Source organism: Artibeus jamaicensis, unplaced genomic scaffold (assembly GCF_021234435.1).
Source record: "Artibeus jamaicensis isolate MK-2021 breed Jamaican fruit bat unplaced genomic scaffold, CSHL_Jam_final contig_388, whole genome shotgun sequence".
NCBI lineage: Eukaryota > Metazoa > Chordata > Mammalia > Chiroptera > Phyllostomidae > Artibeus > Artibeus jamaicensis.
The window spans coordinates 5,752,149-5,765,075 of NW_026521813.1; the positions used below are offsets into that span (position 1 = coordinate 5,752,149).

At 39.3% G+C, this 12,927-nt stretch overlaps 1 pseudogene; it reads right to left on the bottom strand.

Moving 5' to 3' along the window:
• Positions 1–2,986: 2,986 nt before the first annotated feature.
• On the bottom strand, positions 2,987–3,456 carry LOC119042332 (low molecular weight phosphotyrosine protein phosphatase-like; annotated as a pseudogene).
• Positions 3,457–12,927: the final 9,471 nt, after the last annotated feature.

Here is a 12,927-nt window from a genome sequence, read left to right on the forward strand (position 1 = left end):
TCATTTCATTGTTAGCACAGCTAGAAGGACTTAGATGGTAAAAGAAAAAGTATTATTTTTTTAGCCCTCACTAGGGATTGGTGGGAGTTCACGGAAGCTTTACTATGGGCATGGATATCTCTGGTGGAATGTGGTGTCCAGGACAAAACACAGAGTGTCTTTCATTTGCCTTATTACTTGCCCATCAATATTTATAAGATTGAAAATGAAATCATGTTTAAATAGTATTAAGGTCAATTCAGAAGCTCAAAAAACAAAGTGCACATTTGTTGGGAACTGCCCTGGCTGGTTTCAGAAACTGTAACCCCTCATAGCTAAGAGTGAGTAAAAAGACCTTGGGACCATAAGCCATTAAGGAGACAAAACTTATCTTCCTTGTAGGGGTGCTGCCTCTGCACCCGTTTGCTTCACCCTGCTTGGCCCCTGGGCAGATGATGGTTGGCCAATGATGGGTAAGATTCCTCAAGGGAGGGAGGACCTAAGACAGACAGGGTCATGAAGGGGCCCTCGGGGAACGACTTGAGGGGCTAAAGAAAAAGGGGGTGATGGACCCTTACCCCTTGGCTTTGACGTAGCCTGAGTCCTCATTCTGTCTGCTAGAAGTCTCCTAATCTCTTGGCTGTCTTATTGCCCCTGCCTGACTTAAGCCAGAAACAATGCCTTAAACCTGAAACAATGATGGGGGTGGGTATAGCTCCCCCGGGGCGATCAGGCCTAAGAAAGAATGCATAAAATCCTGTGAAACCTACTTTGTTAATACCCTAAATTTAAATGATAAGGGTCCAAGCACAAGTTTGTTTCCCCAAAGTTTTATGGCCCTGACTCAAAATAAACCCTGAAAGTTTCTTTAAATGTTGTCTATTGTTTGATCATTACAGCTTGACAATGATTGATGGGCTTTATGTATACACCCTGTATTCCTATGCAAATTCGACCCAATAAAAGCCTGTTGAGGAGCAGGCTCCTGGCCCTTCTCCTTTGAGAGATCAGCCACCTTTCCTCCCCAAGCAGATCATGTCTTGGTAGATTTATTCTCATCTGTGGAGGCTAGGGGGGGTCTGTGGGTGGAGCCCCCCACACACACACTAAAGGGTTGGCTCAATGTGGCAGGTTGTATGTTCCAAAGATGGGAACCACAGTATCGCTCATCCCACCTTTTCCTCTTATAATATGACTTTTTCTCTCCTCGCACTGAGAAATGGGATCTAGGCTCTGACTCATCTCTTCCAACCCAGGTGAGGGGGCCTCTGTGATTACCTTGACTGAGTGGATGGCAGAGGGATACTGTGTAACTTCCAAGGATAGATCGTGAATATACCTCATGTGTTTATCTTGATCCTTGAGATGCTCGTGCCGGGAGTACCACCACACAGGCTATCCAACCATGAAGAGGCTGCCGTGCTGCCAGGAGGCCTAAATTAACCCACACTGAAAAACGTGGAGAAGACCCAAATGGTTAGTTCAGTTGGTTAGAGTGTCATCCTGATGCACCAAGGTGGCAGGTTTGATGCCTGGTCAGGGCACATACAAGAAATAGCCATGAATGCGCCCTGGCTGGTTTAGCTCAGTGGATTGAGTGCTGGCTTGCTAACCACAGGGTCACTGGTTTGATTCCCAGTCAGGACACATGCCTGGGTTGCAGGCCAGGTTCCTGGTAGGGGGTGCAAAAGAGGCAACCACACATTGATGTTTCTCTCTCTCTTTCTCCTTTTCTTTCTCTAAAAATAAATAAATAAAAATGTAAAAGAAATAGCCATGAATGCATAAATAAGTGGAACAGCAAAGTGATGTTTCTCTCTCTCAAATCAACAAAAATAAAATAAAATAAAATAAAATAAAATAAAATAAAATAAAATAAAATAAAAAGACACAGACTGAGACTATGTGGAGAGGGAAATGTCTGCTCCACCCCCAGCTAATCCAGCCCTTCACTCTTCTAGCCACTCTCTTTCTTCAATTGCATTAGAGACCTGAGCAAGAACCACCTAACTAAGCCCTTCTTAAACTCCTGATCCACAGAAACCAGGATTGTTGTTTTAAGGCACTAAGTTTTGGAGTAAACTTTTTATACCATGATAAATAAACAGAACATGTAGAAGAGAGGGTAGGACCAGTTGTTAGCTAGCCCCCGAATTCTCAGAATTTATTATTAGTGCCAGTTGAAAGCTTACACCTCTTTCCACTTGCACAGACCATTGACCTAGTCTCTGGCAGGGCTTTGTCTGTCAAGAAGGGACAATCAATGTTTGTTGAATAAATGAGTAGTCTGAAACAGCTGAGCACTCTCATGCCACCATCAAAACAGCATTTAGGGAAAATGAACCAGTACTGCACTCTAGTCATTATTCTTCCCACAAACAGGAAACACACCTATTTTGTAAAGTGGTCCAGAAAACTCACCCCACTAGAGTTTTGCTTCAAAGCTTAACGAACTTTGTTTTTTGAGTCAAAGTGTTTTCATTTTGGAGTAAACATTTATGTTCTGTCTTAAAAGTTCTAGGCTATTTATCTGAATTTTGTAGTCACTGTATAGTTGAAGAACAAATGTGTTCAGTTTTGAGACATTGCACATCTTGTGGTCCTAGGAATCATTATTACGTGTTATTTGTTACCTTTCAAATTGTGGAATAATAACCCTCAAAGAGAGGGTAGGAAACAGGATTCTGAAGGAAGGATTTTAAAAGTTAACTTTAAAATGGCTAAATCAAACAATTTTAAAAAGTAAAATATTAGTTTAACTGATTAACAGTAATTAACTATGATGTACAATTGGTATTTTTTGTCTGAGTGAAAGATATTTTTTTATCCTTTTATCAAACACAACAACTGATATCCATCTACAATTAGTTTTTAGGATAAGAAACAGTAGGCCAACTGAAATAACAGCACTGGCCGTGAGCTATAGACCGTGGTTAGATTGACATTCGGCCGAGACGCGCAGAGCCCTGGGCGCTAGCTGGTTTGTAGTGAGGATGAGGACAGACAGTTATGGGGCCTTCTCCGAGAAGGCTCTGCAGTGCCCCATACATTGCTGGTACAGTGTCTAAAAGCTGCTTGATAGGGATCTTCAGTAATAAATTATTTTTGTGGGTCATAGCTCCCAGGCAGTTTGATTTTAGCTTTGCTGTTTTTACCTTGATTACTTTTTCTAGTCATATCTTTCAGATTGCTTTCATCCATACCAAGTGCATAATCAAATGTGGCTAAGTCTTCTTTAGTAACAACCTGCTGGGCTATGTGATTTATGGGAACACTGCGCTTCTTTTTTGCAATTCTGCCCTCCATAATCAGGAGGGTTTCCTATTTCATATGTGGATGTTGCTGCACTGTCTGTCCTCCATTATCTGAAATGTTTTGGTCAGTTACAAGTTTTCTAACAATGGGCTCTGCAATGGGCGATGGACAGATGTTACCCAAACACATGAACAGCACCAGCTTAGGCGCCTGCTGCACCATCTCCCTCTGTTAACACCTACAATCAACTCTTTACACGTGTACGTATGTGAAAGATACTTGCTTTAAAAATTTTTTAAATAATAAAAATTCTCATTGTTGATAACAAATCAGTGTTTCTCTCAGTTCCTTTCTTTGCCTCTCTCTAAAATCAATTAAAAAAGCTTTAAGAAAAAGGTGATTATTGATTATAAAAGTTCTGCTTCAGGTACTGGTAAACTAGATCATTTTGGTCTATCCTTCCCACTAAAAAACATTTAAATCACTTGGAAGGCACTGGAGAACAATTAAGGAAGTATGAATTCATAGACCAAGATCCAGGAGAGGAGGGAGGCGAACAGGGGTGGTCCTGTTATTTGAAACTACTTTCCTCTCTCAGATGGTTGTCAGTTTTGAAGCAGAAGCTGAAAACCCAAAAAGCTTTTAAATTATTTTTGAATAGGTAATATATTCATAAGGTAAAACATTTCAAAGTGGATACAGAGAATAGGAAAGTTTCCTTCTCATTCCTGTTCTCCAGATACGATGTCCCTTTCTAGGAGGCAACCAATGTGATCACTTTCTTGCGCATCTTTGTGTGTATGAAAATGGGACTTTCCTCACAGTGCAAAGTAAGATGTGTTTGGTACATTTTCAGGAGTGGCATACTCATCAGAGCCTGTGTGAAGCCCGTTTACCACTGAAAGCAATTGCTTGGTTTAGCATCTTTCAATAAATATTTTAACATATTTGTTAAAAATATATTGAGGAGGAACTAATTTTTAAATAAATATTGTATGTAAAAATCAGTCCACTTATTTACTTCCATTTGCTAGTCAGTGTTCCAAAAATTGGTAAAATATTTTAAGTTTTGCTGTTTTCTTCTCTCCATTTTTCTTTTATGAGTTTTTCAAACCAGACAAGCTTTTGAGAGCCATGATAGACTACATGCAGATCTTGAAAATTCCATGGAGATATGTTGGCATACTGAGGACTTCTTAAAACCTCAAGTAGATTTGTTGTCTACATCGGTTAGAGTGGGGTCAATTTGATTTTTTCTCAGTGTCTGTTGCCTCTGGAAATCTGAATTAATTATAATTTATTCCAGCAACGACTAATTCCTGCTCAAATTACCCTCACACTGTTTTAAGGAATACCCTCATCCAAATTTATGCTGTTTTTTACTCCTCTTTTTATATTCATCAACTTTACCATTTAGCTTTAAGAGTAGGAGCCTTCTGTTCTTATTTTCCATCTCATTCTATTTTTCCTATCCAGCAATTATCTGTAATTTCTATCATTTTTACTTTTAATATCAATTTGCTTTTTGCAGTTTTAATTTATTCCATTAAAAATTCCTTTTAGCCTTTGAATTGCTGTCCTTACTTTATTACTGTTTATAGTCTGTGCTTATTATTGATTTATCTGTATGAGAAAGAAGTACCAGACCTCAGTTTATAAAAGGGGTTTAGCTACAAGTTTAAGGAAATTGGTTTTCATTTATAATAATAGGGAAAGGTAAGGTTGTGAGGGATAGCTAACTGGTATCATTTCCAAATTTGTCTTTCGTACTGATTTTAACCACCAAATTTAGACTTTCCAGAGGATTGCACCTTGTTTATCCTGTTTCTTGACTAAGGTTGGGAACTATTTTTCCCAGAATCCCTTTTTTCTATAGTTCAAGTTCGAATCGGATAAAGGAAGAATTTGTATGAAATTTGGAAAGCGCGTGAAATTGAAGCCATTTTGCTTAGAAGGCCATTGCTCTCAGGTTGGGTGACAGTAGAGGCAGAGACGCCTGGTGAGTCCCACTTTGTCCTTCCTCAGCTCTATTCTGCATCTTGCCTCTCTCGCCACCTGCTGGTCCTGCCAAATAATAGCAGCCCCTGACCTAAGCGACTGGACACAGCTCCAGACCCAGAAATGATAGCCCCACAAAAGCAACTGTTTCCCTGTAAGCGACAATCTGAAGAGCCTTCTTGAATACTCCTTTGCAGTCCCTCTTTGGCAAGCAGTTGAGCTTGGTTTCTTGATTTCTCTGCCAGCTCCTATTTGCCCACCCACACCAGTGTTTGAGGGGGAATGTTTGGTTCCCATATTTCTCCCATCCCCCGACTCCCTTATCAGGCCTTCACTTTCTCATATTTGTGTAAAGTCTAATATCCTTATAACAAGTCCCTAATTCTCATTATGTTTACAGTGGCTCTGTTTTCTTACCAATACACTTGGAATCTTTTGATCTGTCTGCTCCGCCATCTTTATTATTTCAGCAATGTCTTTCCTCCTGGCTGCAAAATAATCCCTATAACCAAACATTATGCCCTCATTTGACATTGTTCCAAGCAAGAAGCAGGAATATTGGCACCAAAAAATCCTTCTCCTTACATATTTTCTGCTACTTCAGGGAGGAAATTTTTTTACCAGAAGACCCCAGTAGAGTTCTTTTTAAGTCTCGTCAGTCAGAACAGGGTCATGTCCCTTCCTCTGCACACTAACGAAGGAGCTGGAGTGCCGTGACTGGCTCAGACCTATGGCCCTGCCTCCTGGCTACATAGCAAGATAACCTAGGATGCTTTTATTTTTATTTTTAATTTTTAAAAGATATTATTTATTTGTTTTTAGAGAAGGGGAGGGAGAAAGAGAAGGAGAGAAACATCAGTGTGTGGTTGCCTCTCGTGTGTCCTCTACTGAGGACCTGGCCTGCAAGTCAGTCATGTGCCCTGACTGGGAATTGAACCGGTGACCCTCTGCTTCTCAGGCTGGCACTCTGTCCACTGAGCCACACCAGCCAGGGCCCTAGAACGCTTTTAAAACATATTTTCACCTACACCCAACTTGCAGAGATTCTGATTTAATTGCTCTGGGCCGATGTCCTAGCATCAATATTTACAAAATTCTCTCTAGTCATGGTTGAGACCGTGGCTTGGATCAAACACGACTCGTTCTTTGGAGCTGTTGCACAGCAACAACAACCTAAATCAGGGTGATCCATAAGAAAGAAGGTGGAAACAGCTGTGGGATAGGCAATTGAGAGTGTCTTAGGAGATATGTATATATATATATATATTTTAATTTTATTTTATTTCCTAAAGATTTTATTTATTTAATTTTAGAAAGAGGCAAGGGAAGGAGGAAGAGAAGGAGAGAAACATCAATGTGTGGTTGCCTTTTGTGCAGCACCCTCACTGGGAACCTGACCTGCAACCCAGGCACGTGCCCTGACTGGGAATAGCACGGGCTGCCCTTCCGTTCACAGGGTGGTGCTCAATCCACTGAGTCACAACAGCAGGGGCTATATTTTCAATCCTCACCCAGGGATATGCTTATCGATTTTAGAGAGAGAAAAAGGGAGGGAGGGAAAGAGAGAGACAGACAGAGAGAAAGAAACATCGATGTAAGAGAGAAACATCGATTGGTTGCCTCCTCTGTGTGCCCTGACTGGGGAATTGAACCTGCAACCTTTTGGTGTATGTGATAGCGCTCCAACCAACTGAGCCATCTAGATATTTTTCTATCTAGATTATCTCACATGAGGATGATCTGTACAATAGATAGAAATATGACGAAAATTCCCGCCTAGTTTGCATTATATTGTTTAATGTCACTAAGCACTACCTTTTTTTATATGTTATGTGATGCATATATTTCATTTCAGTTAACTTTATGAATGACAGGAGAACAGCAATTCTCCGGTTCCTTAGTCACTTGAGGTAAAGCCTTTTTAAATGTGCTACCAAACCACATCGCACAGGGATCAAGAATTACATATTCCTTGGTGGAGCACATAAGATATTAAGAATCTAAATAAATATAAAATCCGTATTAGGAGAAATGCTAAGTCATTCGATATAAGATGTTCCAGTTAAGTTCTGGCTGGGTAGCTTGGTTGCTTAGAGTGTGGTCCAAGGTTGTGAGTTTCATCCCTTTAGGGCACATAGAAGAGTCAACCAATGAATGCACAAGTAGGTGGAACAACAGATCAGTCTCTCTTTCTCAAATCAAAAAATTTTAAAGAGATGTTCTATTTAAATAAACCACAGAATGCCAATTGAGTTTTGAGGTTGAATTATCCCAGTTCAGCATATGTCTTTGCAAAGCATGTTTTTGCTAAAAGCTGTAGAAAGGGGGGGGGTACAATTTTGAAAGTAAGAACTTCTGTGTTCCAATATGCAGGTTACTTGAAGAAAAGGAAGCACACCAGGGTCCTTAGTTTTAGGATTAAATCACCTATTAAGAATATTTGTCACTGCTCCTCACATTTCACAAATCCACCAAGTCTAAAGTATTGCCTTAAATACTCTGGGACCCTAGCATCATAGCTTTTGATAGACCAGTTATCCAAAGATTGACAAAGTTCACCTTTTTAAAAGGAAATCATGGTTCATCAGTGTCTGAAAATTGGAGAAGCTGCAAGCTACACCATATGTGAGCAACAAGCTTGGTTTTATCTTACAGAAAGAATATTGCTTTTAAAATATTCTGTTTATTTAAAGTAGTCAATATATTCACATAATTGAAAATTTAAAAGGAACTTGCCCTGGCTGGTGTGGCTCAGTGGACTGAGTACTGGCCTGTGGAACCAAAGGGTCACTGATTCAATTCCCAGTCAGAGCACTGGCCTAGCTCCCCGCTAGGGGGTGCATGAGAAACACATCAATGTTTCTCTCCCTTTCTCCACTCCTTCCCCTCTCTCTAAAAATAAATGAAATCTTTTAACAAAAAATTTAAAAGGAACACCAATGATGTTATCGTAGCTTCCCTCAAAAATCAAACCTTAATCTGAATAAGTCTCTGTCACTAACTACCAATTTACAGAAAATACAAAAAAACCAGAGAAGCCTGTTAAATGATATGTGAACTCAGTCAGCAACATCCAGGATACAGAAAATTCTGTAACATAAATAACACAATTTCTTCAGCAAATGAGTTACAAAGGAAAAAAGTAATTGAGAATCCATAAATGAAAATAAATGTGCCAACCAATTGCAATACATGGAATTTATGTGAGCCCTAAATTTAACATTTTAAAAAACCAAGTCATGAGACAATTACAGAAATCTGAACAGTGATTTGATACATTGGGTACTTATTGATATTATTGTTCATTTTTAGGTGTGATAATGGTATTGTGATATGTTTAGAACAGGTAAATTATTTTTGAGAAATGTATACCAAGATATATTCAGGTGACATATTATATTTGGCAGTTATTTCAAATAACCCAATAAGGTGGGATATTGTGTTAAGTATTCATTGCTGCATAATAAATTATCCTAAAATTTAAGAACCTAAAACTACAGATATTTATTTCACAGTCTCTGTAGATCAGGAATCCAGAAGTAGCTTAGCTGGGTGACTCTGGTCTCTCTAGTCATCTGTAGGTTGGAAGATCTCCTTCCAAGTTTACTCAGTGGTTGCTGTCTGACCTCAATCCCTCTGGCCGCAGCTAGACACTTACTTTCTTTCCTTTTTTTAGGCTGCCTGTGTGTACTCAAGATGTGGCAGCTGACTTCCCCCAGAGCAGAACCCAAGATGGAAACTGCAATGTTTTATAATACAATCTCAGAAGTGACGTAATATCATTTCTGCAATATTCTATTGGTCATGCAGACTAACCCTGGCACAATATAGAAAGGGACCACTGATAAGTGTAAGTACTGAGAGGTGAGGATCATTTGGGCCATCCTGGAAACTGGCTGTCACATTGATCCATTGTTTTATGGGCTTAGGCGAAGCTTCCATTTGTCCTCTGACTCCCATAAACCCAAACTCTGACTGGTGAACAATAGTGGTATTTCTGATCTCTGGTTTTTACAAAAGTTCAGAGTCATTGTCTAATACAATTCCCAGAAATTCTGGGTACTTCCCTTTCCTCAGTGCAGAGTCAAGCATTAAAAAGACTTTTAGGGGTGAATTGAAGGAAAATTTATATAAAACTTGTAGAAGAGTTTGCAGGGTCCTTTAGATCAGCCCCTCTGCCTTAGACTCTGAACTAGCTTAGATTTGGGCATTGGAAAAGATCATGAATCCCTACAGGGACTTGAATTGTGTTTTCTGACCAGAAGACCTGTAATTCTCCACCTATATATGTTAGTGGCACCTTAGTAAGCTGCCCATCTATTTCATTCCTCCGTATCCCATGATGAATTAGCCATCATCACAGAATCCAGGAACGAAACACTCTAATTACCATTTCATCCCCATGGCTTACTGCAGTCATTTCATCTACTTTACCTCTGACAGTCCAGCATGTCACCTGACCTTTAACACTCCAAGATCTCATTATTGCCCTGGACTCAGGCAACCCAATTCCTTTGTGATATCCTATAATCTTATTTCTTGTATCAGGAAACACCCACTGCCAAGGTCATCATGGCCATTGGTGTTATCATCCCCAACTTATTTCTTAATGCCTTGGTAGATAGATGGCAAGTACTCTGGGTCACTGCAGAGACAATGGTTAGGTGTCACATAATAGATGCCTATCATCATTCCCATTTCCTTTAGCGTTCAAACATCTTTTTCTGAAGCAGTGGTTCTGAAAGGGTTTCCCTAGCTTCAACAGCAGCACCTGAGAACTTGCTAGAAGTTCAGATTCTCAGGCCTCACTCCAAACCTACTGGATCTGAAATTCTGTGGGTAGTTGTCCAACAATCTGTCTTTTAACAAGCTCTCCAGTGATTTTTTTTTCTTCTTATCTTCATTTGAGGATATATACTCATTGATTTTAGGGAGAGGAGGAGGGAGAGGAAGAGACCTGTTGTCTCTTGCATGTGCCTGACAGGGCACTGAACCTGCAACACTGAGAACTGAACCCTTTACCTCTCAGCTTGCAGAATGACACTCCAAACAACTGAGCCACATGGGCCAGGCCAAGCAACCAGTGATTTTGATGCAGGTTTAAGTTTGAGAATCAATGTCTCAGAGTAAAGTAGAATAACAATTTGACAACTCTAGTCTCAAGATATCTTAAAAATTTTCATATTATTATTTACTTTTAAAAATTAAAATAGCCCTAGCTAATGTGGCTGGCTCAGTGGATTGAGTGCTGGCCTGTGAACCAAAAGGTCACTGGTTCAGTATTCAGTCAGGGCACACGCCTGGGTTGTGTGGGCCAGGTCCTCAGTTGGGGGCAGGTGAGTCAACCTATTGATGTATCTCTTGTACATCAGTGCTTTTCTCCTTTTCCCCTTTCTTAACAGAAATAAGTGATAACTAAAAAGAAATCACACTTATTTGGCACATAACCTAAAAATATTAGAAAATTGTGGAAAGAGGTAAAAGAAATTAGATATGTAAGGGCTAGAAAAATTAATTGTGTTGGCCAAAAAGCTCGTTTGTTTTTCCGTGAGAAGCTCTAGTTGCACTTAGTTGTCTTTAACTTCATTTAAAACAATTTTGTTAGATTGTATTGTGACAGCTGTAGTATCAACGTGCATTTTAAAAAATACTTATAATTGGTGAATTTCTATGTAGCTATTTTAATAATGAAGATGGAAGAAAATCAGCAACATTTTTGGCATATTATGCTTTATTACTTCAGAAAGGTAAAAACGCAACCGAAACACAAAAAAAGTTTGTGTAGTGTATGGAGAAGGTGCTGTGACTGATTGAACATGTCAAAAGTGGTTTGTGAAGTTTTGTGCTGGAGATTTCTCACTGGATGATGCTCCATGGTTGGGTAGGTCAGTTGAACTTGATAGCAATCAAATCGAGACATAGAGAACAATCAACATTATACCATATGGGAGAGCCAAAATATTTAAAATATCCAAATCAGTAGTTATTGGTGAAAATGAAAAGTGTCTTTTTATGGAAGAAATGAAACAGGCCTTGGCTGCCATGGGTCAGTGGACTGCATGCCAGCTTGCAAACCAAAAGGTCACTGGTTGGATTCTGGGTCAGGGCACATGCAGGCTAGGCCCCCAGCTGGGGGTGTGCGAGAGGCGGCCGATGGATGTAATTCTTGTATATTGATGTTTCTCTCCTATTCCTTCTCCCTCTCTTCCCCTCTAAATAAATAAATAAATAAATAAATAAATAAATAAATAAAATTGTAAAAAAAAGTTAATGGACTTCTTTACCAACTGAAAAAAATACCTGATAAAGCAAAATAAAAGTAGAAAAAGGAAAAATTTATATGAATGCTATAGAATGAGTTTCAAGACAAAATGATGAGTAACTGGTTAATAAATGTCTTTGGAATATTTTTTGCAAAAATGACCAACTCTGTGATTGTAGCGCATAAGTCAAAAGTGAAATGGACATTATGTTTATTTATTTATTTATTTATATTATTTTTAAAGATTTTATTTATCTTTAGAGGGGAAGGGAAGGTGAGAGGGAGAGAAACATCAACATATGGTTGCCTTTTGTGCGTCCCCTGCTGGGAACTGGCCTGCAGGGAACCAGCCTGCAACCCAGGCATGTGCCCTGACTGGGAATTGAACTATGTTGTTTATTTTACCATTGTTGGTAAAACTATACTCCACTGTCCCTCAAATCAACACTTAAATTGAAATTCAATGAGCAGTTTCATGTTAGTGTAGATTCTTCCATTGTCACCTTTTAGAAAAATGTGTTTTTGTGTATGTTTGATTATCTTTATAAATGGATGTCAAATTTTCCCAAAGTGTGTTCTGCAGTACACTATAGTCCCAGTCATCTGTGGGGGAAAAAAGGGAATAACTGTTGTACAGGACATTCTGTTTCTCTCTAGTCTCCTGTTGTTTCCAAAGGGCTGATCTGCACATACTATAGGTTCCTTTGTCCTGTGCCTGCTTCTTGAGTTTGGCTAAAGAGGGGAGCTGAGAGGGGAAGAGACCAGTAGAACATTAAAGGGGATGGGATATGAGGATAGATACTTATTTCCTGGTTTCCTACTTTCCTCCTGCTGGACTGCCACTAGTTCATTGGCTGTCTTTCTACTACCGTCACAGCTTCAGTGAGTTGGTTCTCTGTTTAGCTGTTCTCTACAATTCTGTTAACTGCTCCCCCTCCCTTGCATCTTTAGACCTAGAGATGGTAACAATGTTGCATTCTCCCTGTTGCTTTTCCTCCATTAAATGTTTCTCAGTTATCCACTGTGAGTGTACCATTTGTTTCCTTCTGGGATGCTGATTTATAGAATGGTTAAATATTATATTAACTCCTTGGAAAGATTACAAATTCACAGTAGCATATTAAAGGTTCTAAGTAATGTAGCAGTAAATAATATCTAAGTTTAGCCTAATGTTTGGCAAACTTAATTATTCTTGGCACCATTTTTCTGATATCTAAAAACATCCCTTGAACATATCATAACATTCCCTGCCTTAAAACAAAGCCAAATATAATGTAGTGTTTATGACTAAGGATAATTAGCCGTATGTCATCGTCTGTGCTGTGTAGTACATCGATGACCTGAGGTATTTTGGATATTGAGGTATCTAAGCAGAAGGCTGTTAAGTCACAGCATTGATGTGTCCCAAATGGCTGTGCCTTTTGAATTGTTTT